The 12,013-nt window shown below is 34.5% G+C and overlaps 1 long non-coding RNA gene across 1 annotated transcript; it reads left to right on the forward strand.

Annotated features, from left to right (window-relative positions):
* The first annotated feature begins 277 nt into the window (after window positions 1–277).
* On the forward strand, window positions 278–7,917 carry LOC134264243 (uncharacterized). Its single transcript, XR_009991480.1, has 3 exons — window positions 278–426; window positions 3,319–3,446; window positions 6,371–7,917. It is a non-coding gene; the product is annotated as an uncharacterized LOC134264243 (long non-coding RNA).
* Window positions 7,918–12,013: the final 4,096 nt, after the last annotated feature.

Here is a 12,013-nt window from a genome sequence, read left to right on the forward strand (position 1 = left end):
TTTGAGTGTTTTGAAAAAGGCTAACTTGTTCAACAATATCATCAAAACTACTTAAATTCAGTTAATTTTGGGGAAAACGTTTAATTTTGTACTGGAATTTGAACAGTAGCTCGCTGCTGGGGATTAGATCTCAGTATGATGAGTATCTCTCCTTTCCGTCGATACTCCCTTAATCTCAGCGAGATGAGTAGAGACTGAATATTTGGTCTGACGTCTACTACGTCAGACCAAATATTCAGTCTCTACCCATCTCGCTGAGATTAGATACTCCCTTAGTACTGCAATATACACAGTCGACTGGAAGAAATCCTCGACCTCAGCATACATGAAGCCATAGCAAGAAGCAGGAAAAGCCACAGCAGAGATTGGATGGAGCATAATTTTTTGTATGTCTCGGCGCCTCTATGGATGTCATATTTAGATCAGGTATTTAATACATAACACAGACAAATGTCTAAACAAAGACAATATTGACAATTTTTTTTCAAATTGAAAAAGGGGAAAGTCAAGAAAAAATGATAGCAAACATACAGGCTGACTGCTAGTAAAAGTTATCAGTCCTGCTAAAAAACTACCAGCCTAGCTGAGAAAATAATTGTCTTTTGTAAAATTTATTTTTGAAACTTAGAGGTACTGTGAGCAATGAGCAAATGATACCCCCCTCCCTCCCATATGAATATAATAGTGTCCATGTTTTGCTGTAGGAAAATATTATATTAATAATGTTATACTTTCATACAATACCACTATTTTTTTGCCTAATTTTACTCTTAAACACATGAAATCTCAGGAGCTTCTGGGGCTTTGCCCCCTGGACCCCCTTCATTCAAACTATGGTATGACTAAACGTATGACTGTACTATGAAAATCACTATCAAGACCCCTTGTCTGAACAAAGTTATCCACGCCCCCCACCCCCCCTCCCTTTTAATCACAAATCCTGTACTGCTCATGAAACCATTAGTTGATTGGGAAGCGATTAATCAAATTATTAAATTTTAATTAATGAAAACTTTAAACAAGTCCAGTTGGGAATCATTATGTGCAAATTGGTAAGCCCACAGCAAAATTTGTGTGTCTCGGGCAGTCAGGCGCACTGTTATTTCAAACACTGTTTACGGAATGGCCAATGGGTCCTTCTTAAAATAGTTAATATTTAACTAAGCCCTGAAAAAACTCAGATGTTATGGCAAAACCATAATTACTATTTCTCTTATTCATTTAATCAAAATGTAAAATTGTGCCCTTTCAAACTGTATATTTCCAAATTTATATGTATATGATATTCTTCAAATGCATTTCCTTTTATTTGAATTATATAGAAGGGTAGGGAGCCCTACAAAATTTAATTGACAAGCAAAACAACCAATAAAATACTGTTATGGTTTTATCAGTTGAAACGGGGGGGGGGGGGTGTGTTAAAGCCATAAAACCCTATCCGAATGGGGGAGGGGGGCTTCCCAAATATTCCTACAAGCAAATATATACACACATAGAAAGAGAGAGATTTATAAATATGAGAGCACATACAATATGCATGGGTTTCTGCCAATTTTTATACCCCACGCAACTAGTTGCGGGAGGTATAATGTTTTTGACCCGTCCGTCAGTCAGTCAGTCAGTCAGTCAGTCAGTCAGTCAGTCAGTCCGTCAGTCAGTCCTCTTTTTTTGTCAGCGCAACTCCTCATAAACCGCTGCACAGAATTTCGTCAAACTTTGCAGGTATTTAGGACACAATGTGTAGATGTGCATATTACCAGGAAATTCCGATTCCGTTATTTTTTCCGGGAATTTCCGCACTTTTTAACTTAGGCATTTGGCCATACCTTGAATATAGAGATGAACAGTTTGTCAGCGCAACTCCTCATAAACCGCTGCACAGAATTTCGTCAAACTTTGCAGGTATTTAGGACACAATGTGTAGATGTGCATATTACCAGGAAATTCCGATTCCATTATTTTTCCGGGAATTTCCTCACTTTTTAACTTAGGCATTTGGCCATACCTTGAATATAGAGATGAACAGTTTGTCAGCGCAACTCCTCATAAACTGCTGCACAGAATTTCGGCAAACTTTGCAGGTACTTAGGACACAATGTGTAAATGTGCATATCACCAGGAAATTCCGATTCCATTATTTTTCTGGGAAATTCCACACTTTTAACTTAGGCATTTGGCCATACCTTGAATATAGAGATGAACAGTTTGTCAGCACAACTCCTCATAAACCGCTGCACAGAATTTCGTCAAACTTTGCAGGTATTTAGGACACAATGTGTAGATGTGCATATTACCAGGAAATTCTGATTCCCTTATTTTTCCGGGAATTTCCGCACTTTTTAACTTAGGCATTTGGCCATACCTTGAACATAGAGATGAACAGTTTGTCAGCGCAACTCCTCATAAACCGCTGCACAGAATTTCGTCAAACTTTGCAGGTATTTAGGACACAATGTGTAGATGTGCATATTACCAGGAAATTCCGATTCCATTATTTTTCCAGGAATTTCCGCACTTTTTAACTTAGGCATTTGGCCATACCTTGAACATAGAGTTGAACAGTTTGTCAGCGCAACTCCTCATAAACCGCTGCACAGAATTTCATCAAACTTTGTAGATATTTAGGACACAATGTGTAGATGTGCATATTACCAGGAAATTTCGATTCCTAAATTTTTCCAGGAATTTCCACACTTTCCAACTTAGACTTTTCTGCCACATTTTTTGAATATAGAGATGAACAGTTTGTTAGCACCACTCCTCTTAAACTGTTGTACATAGTTTCTTTTATCCCAAAGAGTTTTGCCTATTATTCAAGAAAATTTCTCTCCCCCCCCCCAACCACTTCAAATTAATGTTTGGATTTGTATAATGCCAAGAAATTTTGATTCCATTACTTATCTAGAAACTTCATTCCACATTTAAATGTCCTCATATGTAAGACATTTTGATGTGAAGATTTTTTTGCAATTATTGCCCTTTTTGATCTATACTATGTATTTAAAGTGCACTGTGCCTTTCATTATGTGTTTCACCGTCAAGTTTTGGGGGAGCGTGGGGTATGTGAGCTAGCTCACTTTTTCTTTCATTTCATCTAATTTAGGATTAAAACTTAAAAAATCAAATTTACAAAACTAGAACTCTTTTTCAATTTATAACTACATGTAATAGTATGAATTCATGATGATATCACTAGTACATGGGGGAGGGGGGAAGGTAAATAAATATTTTTTATCAATAATTCAAAAGCTAAATTGTTATATAAATGTATGCATTCTCTTGTCATATGATGAATGTCATGATTTGTTATCATTTCAGATGCAATCTGAGCCTTGTTCTGAATTTCAAAATCCCCTTTGACAACACCTGCACAGCTGAGGTAGTGTAAACTTAAAAATTGAGGACAACCAAAGAATCACCAAGAAAAGATTATCAATTCAACTAACGTTAGTGTTACATATACTTTATATTATTTATGTATCATTAGATAATTCGTTATTTTGTGTTGACAACTTGCAGTTTTTTGCTCACTTGAGCTGAAAAGCTCAAGTGAGCTTTTCTGATCACATTTTGTCCGGCGTCCATCTGTTTAGCTGTCCGTCTGTCTGTAAACTTTTCACATTTTCGACTTCTTCTCAAGAACCGCTGGGCCAATTTCAACCAAACTTGCCACAGAGTATCCTTGGGTGAAGGGGATTCAAGTTTGTTCAAATGAAGGGCCACGCCCGCATTCAAGGGGAGATAATTGGGAATTAATGAAAATTTGGTGGCATATTTTAAAAATCTTCTTCTCAAGAACCACTGTGCCAGGAAAGATAATTTATTGAAACTTATGGGGAAACATCCTCAGGTAGTGTAGATTCAAGTTTGTTCAAATCATTACCCCCGGGGGTAGGGCGGGGCCAAAATGGCTGACCAAAGTTTTACATAGAAATATATAGGAAAATTCTTTAAAAATCTTCTTCCTAAGAATGACAAAGCCATAATTCATCATATTTATATGGAAACATTCTCACATAGTGAGATTCAAGTTTGTTCAAATCATGACCCCCGGGGGTAGGGCGGAGCCAAAATGGCCGACCAAAGTTTTTCATAGAAACATATAGGAAAATTCTTGAAAAATTTTTTTTTCTAAAAAATAGCAAATCCATGATTGGTCATGGAACTACTTTTGGATTTAAACTGTACAATAAAAAGCCATTTTCTACTTTTTCCTACCCTTAGTGCTCAGGTGAGCGATGTGGCCCATGGGCCTCTTTTTTTTAATTATCATTAAGAACATTCCTTTTCGTTTAGCAATCAAGGGCCTAGGGATCCGGGTTAGAATAGGTCCTCAGTACCCCCTTGCTTGTCGTAAAAGGCGACTAAATGGGGCGGTTCTTCGGATGAGACCGTATAAACCGAGGCCCCGTGTCACAGCAGGTGTGGCACGATAAAGATCCCTCCGTGCTCAAAGGCCCTGAGTGCCGAGCATAGGCCTAAATTTGTAGCCCTTCACCGGCAATGGTGACGTCTCCATAGTGAAATATTCTGGAGAGGGGCGTTAAACAGTATACAATCAATCAATCACCTTCTGACTAAGGGCTGAATTATAGTGAACACTACCATTCAGAGACTTTGAAACAGGTATATATTTCTTCTGATCTTGATTCTCTGAATTTTTTAGCTCACCTGAGTTGAAGGCTCAAGTGACCTTTTCTAATCAAAGTTTGTCTTTTGTCTGTCATTGTCATTCTTCAAGGGGAGAGAATTACAAAATTAATAGCATTACAGATATCTTCTAAGGAACCAATAGCCCAGGAAATATGAAACTTATGTGGAACCATTGTCGGGTAGTGTAGATTCAAATTTTTCAAATCATGAACCCCATGTGTAGGACGGGGCCACAACGGATGATCAGAGTTTAACATAGGAATATATAAAAAAAAAATATTTTAAAATCTTCTTCTCGGATACAGCAAGCCTTGATTGGTAATATTTATATGAAAGCATTTTCAGGTGGTGTAGATTCAAGTTTGATCAAATCATGACCCCGGGGATAGGGTGGGACCACAAAGGCCAATCAAAGTTTAACTAAGAATATAGAGAAAAAATCCTTTAAAAATATTCTTCCAAAGAACAGAAAAGCCAGTAAGTTATTTATACTTATGGAAACATTTTCTTGTAGTGTAGATTTGTTCAAATCATGACCCCCCCCCTCCCCTCTGGTATAGGGTGGGGCTACAATAAAAGTGTTCAAACTTGTAGGGAAAAACTCACAGTACCCTGTAAGCATCCTTAGTGTAGATTCAGTTATGTTCAATCATACCCCCCTCTCTCTCTCCCTTACAGGGAGAGGTCAGGACCACGTATGCTTTTAAGCTTTTCAATACAAAGCTGATTTTTTATTTTTATCCAAGCCAGGTGAGTGATGTGGCCCTGGGTCTCTTGTTAAATCATTTATCTACACATATATGTACAGTACAACTCAGTTATAACAAACTAGGACCTGTAAAAGTACTTCGTTATATAATTCGTTATATCCATATTTGTAATTTTGTAATATTTATATAGTTGGAGATCCAAGAAGACTTCTTTTAATTCACAATGCCCGTGTTTGTACTAAACAAGTTTTACTGCAGTTACATGTATGTGGAAGCCAAATAGGAGTAAAAGATGTATTATTGTATGTCATCTTCATTATTTTGTTCAATCCATACAAATGTTTCTTTGAATATTGGAAACTAAAATCAGTAGAAAGTTAGAAATTAAAATCTATAAAATGCAGCATATCTAAACAGAATTTTTGTTGTTGAAAAAAAAACCTTTTTCAGATGAGCAAGGCTGTAATAGTTATACTAATATTCAGAATCAAATAACAGCTAACTACTTGAGGCAAGGATGGGGTGAGGGTTACAGAAGGGGTTACATCACTTGAAAATTTAGAGAAGAATTGTAGAGCTGAGGTTTTTCTCAAGAACCACAGGGCCAATTTTTACCAAACTTGGCAGGACTAAGACCCCTTACAAGGGGTGATAATCAAGAAAAGAGAAAAAATAGGGAGCCACTGGGTCAGAAAAGCTGAAACTCTTGTGTTAAAGCATCCAGAGATTAAGTGTAGATTCTAAATTGTTTAAATCATGTCACCCTCCTCCTAAGAATAGACCTAAACCACAATAGGTATTACAAGTAGGAAAATCTGGTGTAGAACAGAATGACCAGTTACTCTGGTGAGTGTTATGGACCATGGCCTTCTTGTATTCATGATCATGATCATAGAGAAAACGAACCTTAGCTACTGTCCTCCTTCAACAGCAACAAGAAAAAATTGCTTTACGGAATGCCTATTTTCATTAACAAAGTTCACATTTTGAATTATATTTTTTTCCAGATTGATGAATGAACCAATGCATTATGTCAGAGGAATCTAGCTGGAGCACCTATTTAGCAGCCAGGACACATAGATGTACCTGTACAGTTGATACAGATAATCTCAACGGCACATTTCTAAATGATGGCCAAAAAAATCTAATAAAGACACTGTCAGTTTAAAACTTTTTGAAAGAAATCCGGACCAGAAACAAAGGATATTGATTTTTAAGCTCCTCCAAATGTAAAGGGGGTTTTATTGAAGCCAAGACCTGGATACACCCAAGGATATTTAATATTACACCCCTTCAACATAAAATTTTGAATTTTAGTTTGCCTATCTAGTCAAGAACATGGATTTTTTGACATTTGATACACTTTATAATGTTATATTGACATTTTTTCAAGATTTCTTTACTGTAAACTATGTACATGTATTTCAGCAAAAAGTACATTTACAGATGATTTTTCAAAAATTGCTTTAAAAATACAATTGAAATAATTAGATCATGTCTCATAAATGGTTAATCACAGTTACCACAGAAACCAATATTTGTTTTAAAGAAGTTAGGTACCAAAAAAAAAATGTTGTGTCTTTCATTATTTTAGCTAATGGCCACTTATACAGTTTTCTTCATACAAACTAATCACATTGACTAAATTGTATAGGCAAATACAATATTTTTGGAGATGTTGTCATGGTAACCAGATACAAATCACAAAAGCATATTTAAAAATATATATATTTTCATGCATTTACAATAAACTGTGAAAATAATACATGTATGTTAGTCAATAATTATTTTGTATTTCATGGAGATTTTGTAAAGTCAATTTTTTTAAAAAAGCATTTCCAGAACAATTTGTTACCATGGTTACAAAAATTTATGAGAAATCCACTGGTTTTATCTAATATTTGCAAGGTTTAGGAGAACATTTTTTATCTTATATTATCAATTTCTTTTGCTTGTGGTATTTTTTCCACAACATACTCTGAAAATGATATTTTGGTATTTTCTTGAAAAATGAATTTTTGTGATATTCTGTTGCCATGGTTACAGAATATTTTTGAAAAACCCATGGGTTTTGTTTTGTTTTATTACAATAAGGATTGTGGTCTTTCTATCCCACGCTTTCAGTTTTCTTTACCATGTGGGATTTTTTCTAACTATGCTCTTAAAAATGGTTATTATTGTGAAAAATGAATTTTTGTGACATTTTGTTGCCATGGTAACAGAATATTATTTAAAAACCCATGGGTTTTATTTAATTTTATTGAAATTAAGAAAGTGCTCTTTCTATTCCACATTATCAGATTTCTTTAACATGTGGGATTTTTTCTTACTATGCTCCTAAAAACGGTTATTATTGTGAAAAATGATTTGTTGTGACATTTCGTTGCCATGGTAACAGAATATTTTTAAAAAACCCATGGGTTTTATTTAATTTTATTAAAATTAAGAATGTGCTCTTTCTATCCCATGTTATCAGATTTCTTTAACATGCGGGCCTTTTTCTTAATATGCTTCTAAAATATGTTGGATTTGAAGAAATATTGTGAAAAGTGAATTTTATAAAATGACCTATGTTAAATTGAAATTCAGCACCTTTAATAAATCCTATATATTTATATCCTTATGGTAATCATTTATCATTTTGTATGTACTTCTCAGGAAAAAAAGATTTATTTATGGTATTATCATCAAAAAAGCTCTGTTCCTGTGTTCAATAATGGCTAAATTCATTTTTTTCAATTTTTTGCTTGGTTGCCATGTGCATTTACATGGTGCATTGTTTCCATGGCAACAAAGGCTGGCCAAAAAAAATATGTTGTCCAATGATGTTCCCTTGGTCCATGAAGCAACATATTAAAATTTTGTAAAAATCTGAAGTGGTCATGAATCACCCCCTGCCTGGTTCTTACAAATAGCTGTACTTAACTATTAACACATTTTCGTCGTGGCTCAGTAGTCTTTGTGGACCACTAATCTCTGGATTAATAAACATTTTCAAGAAGGATATGAAGATAACGAACAGTATTCAACCTCAAAGTACATAAAACAATACAAAACAAGAAAACATTGATGTAACCATCAATTGTCACCCGGGAAATATATAAAGTAAGCAATGAAAATGAGTCTTGATCATCAAACCGCTTCGATATGTGAGAAAAGGCATGCGTTCAATTGATGGAGACGATGGTCGCAAATATTTTGAAAACTTGAAGTCGGATAAAAATCAATCAAAAACGTAACCACTTTAAACTTGATCAATTCCTCAAGTAAATATTGGCTGCATAAAATATAAATTGAAGTTAGACATGTATACGCATCACCTATATTTAAAAATGTATTAATTTTCAATTTTAGAATATGAAACACGAACTGTGCAGAGTACGTTTTTATCCGAGAAGTAAAATTCGAAGTTCTAAAAAATGGGACCTGTCGTTGTTTCGATAGTAAACGATAAGCAAATTTATATATTAAATATGAAAAACATATATATTTTTACAGATTCACCTTATGGAAGTAAATATATTATATATCTCGTAATTTATAAACGGAAAGAACATTCTGATTAACAATCTTTTCAATGTTTAGAAAACCTTTAATTCTATATAACTACTCCCACCCAAATCCCCATACACCAACACTTAAACTTATATGTATAGAGCAGCCCAGTTCTCCGGGCTGCAATAACAACAGAGCAAACACAGACCTCCGAATCTTTAGAGGTGGGATCAGGTGCCATGGAGGAGTGAGCATTCCCTGCTGAACAGTCACACCCACCGTATGCTCATTGTCATGATCGTGAAATGATGGAAAAATCCGTCGTCAATTAAGTGTATAAATAATGGACTACCAATTGGTATGAAAAACGTCAGTCAGCATTTCATTCAATGATAAATTGTATTTGCTTACAAGGTCATTGTATCGACCATAGAACTAACGAAATGATGACTTTAAAGGAGATGACTGATATTCTTGTTTCATCAACTTGTATGTCCATAATTTACTCTATTCCATAAATTGTTCATTCATAGTGTATGCTCTTGTGTATTGAATCAACTGAGATATATACACTCCGTATGCAGGTGGGGAATGTATATTGCTGCATAAGTAAGGGAAGTCGACGATAGAAAAGTTAAAGTCATCACTTTTATCATATAACTTGGTTGTTAAGTTACCATTAACGTCTTTTTCAAGTAAAAAAAAATCCAAGTATGAAACTGATGTGTTAGACTCTGTGGTATCTTTTATCTCAAGCTCTCCTGGATATATCGTATTGAGGTAGGAATGGGAATATAAAGGTTCTCGTGGAATGCATTTTTATAACTAACATGACTATGTGTATACGGTTATCTTGTAGATATATATTAACTGAAGTCAGAGGAACATTTGAATTGATGTATCATGGCAGCCGCAAACAGTCCGTACAGTTCAACAGAAGAAACAACGAATGCTAACAGAGCTTACCGTCTTCTACTTGGACCCTGTAGCGATCAGCTGAGAGATGTTCTTCGCAAAGAGGTTCCACCGCATACATTTGCTACGGAAATTATGAAGCAAAAGCAGAATCTACCAAGATTAACTCTAGAACAGAGAAACATCATTATGCCTCAATGTGGGTCATATTCTGGAAATTATGACGATTTTGATATTCCACTGCTGTACACTCTTCTACGTAACATATGTAATATTACACCCCATAAAAAGGGTTGGGGTAATGTCCCGGATGTAAGTGATGCATGTCTTTCTGCAAATATCGAAAGGATACGAACGGCTCGAAACAGCACTGTCCATTCTGCCAGACCTTCATTTACAAACTCTGAATTTAACGATATTTGGACAACAGTTAGAGTTGCAGTAGTAGCAATCGACACATTTCTTTCTAATGCAAATTTCTATGAAAAGGAAGTTGACGATTTGCGACACACGACAATGGATCCCGTCCAAGACAAGTATTATAGAGAACAACTTGCCAAACAATATGAAGATGATCAAGAATGTGTTCGAAAACTCGGTGGTATGTTCATTTTCTTAAAAGCAATAGTAAACTTGATTTGATGGTAAAATTTCCACATAATGACTTTGCAAAACAAGCATTAAGTATAAATTTTGTTCATAAGAATTTAAACATAATGTTTAGAATATACGTTCGCTATAGTCTTAAAACGTCCATCAATTTTTTTTTCAGATTTGTAAAATGAAATCTGTTAAGAAAGTTCCTTAAAATTCTACATTTTTCTTTCGTTTAAGAAAAGAAACGAGACCTTAAAATGTGTGATGTTTTTTGCTCATAGAGTCTATTTTTGATACTGATAAGGTTCTAATTGTGCTTTTTTAACGAAGAGAGGAGGGAAGGTATTGAAACAGATAATGTATGTGCAGAAAAACGGATACAACATATATTTATGAAATATCTTAAGCACACAGGTCAACATATCCTTTGAAAAACGTGCGCAAAATTTATGAAATCAGCATGGAATTCCAATATAAAAAAAACTTTTCAATTGAAAAATGACTTATCGTTCTTTTACTAAAGCTTACCAGTTTTATGATGCAAGACAAGCAGAGCATACGTAAAAGTAATTAAGGTCTTTCGTCTTCACGGAAGACCTTATAGTGATTCTATTGTTTCTTCTTCTTCTTCTTCTTATTATTATTTTTCCGTACACCAAATTTTGTGCACGCGATTTCTCGAAGACTACTGGGTGGATTTTCATGAAATTTACAGAAATTATGTATTGTTATCTGAAGTTATTTTTTCCGAGAGATTTTTTAAAAATTCGCTTCTGGTGCCAAGTTACGGGACATTTTCTGATTTTAAAATGACATTTTGTCTACGGTTAATCTCAAGAACGGTAGAAGATATAAATGTGAAACTTTCAGGGATTATAGATCGTGATATTTGCTATCCAGGACGCGACCTTTTGTTCGTCGTCAGTACTTCCGGTCGTTAGGACAAGAGAAATTAAAAAAAATGTATTTTCTAACTTTTTTGTTTTTCAATATTTTTAATTTATTTTTGGAATATTAATAGAAACCCTTCCATTGATGCTTACTATATAATTTTTTTGAATATTTAAAAATTTAAACTCTAGATATTAGCATTTGAAAATCTGAAGCGAGTCCAATATGGCGGCTGTCTCTGTCCACTCCGACATTTCGCAATAGGGGTTTATGGAGGCAGCCGAGCGTTTGCTTGAACGAAAGTAACGTAAGGATAAATGAAATATAAAGGTATACTTTGATTGTCACGTCGTACTTACGTAACAAATTTAAATTTAATCCAAGGTCTACTCAGACGTCTTCTATAATTGGTTTTGGTTAGTTGTCAAAGAAAGAAAGGACTAAAAGTGCAAATGAAATACGAAATATTTGTTTTGCACGACGGAAAAACAGATCGTATATCATAGTTATAAGAAATAGTTTTTCAAGAAACAATATCGATGTATATATGAAGTATAAAGCTTAACTATTGTTTTCCCATGCACACTTGTATCTGATTATACAAACAAGAGAAAAATAAGAAAATCATATTTGAATAGATCGTTTAATGGAGTTTATATTTACATTCTTTTCTCAAAGATATTTAAAGCTATTGAACATATATGGTATCTGGTTCCTTGACCGTCGTAGGGCGAGACATTTGGGGTTTTCAG

Source organism: Saccostrea cucullata, unplaced genomic scaffold (genome assembly GCF_032062105.1).
Source record: "Saccostrea cucullata isolate Sc308-1 unplaced genomic scaffold, CSIRO_AGI_Scuc_v1 ctg766, whole genome shotgun sequence".
NCBI lineage: Eukaryota > Metazoa > Mollusca > Bivalvia > Ostreida > Ostreidae > Saccostrea > Saccostrea cuccullata.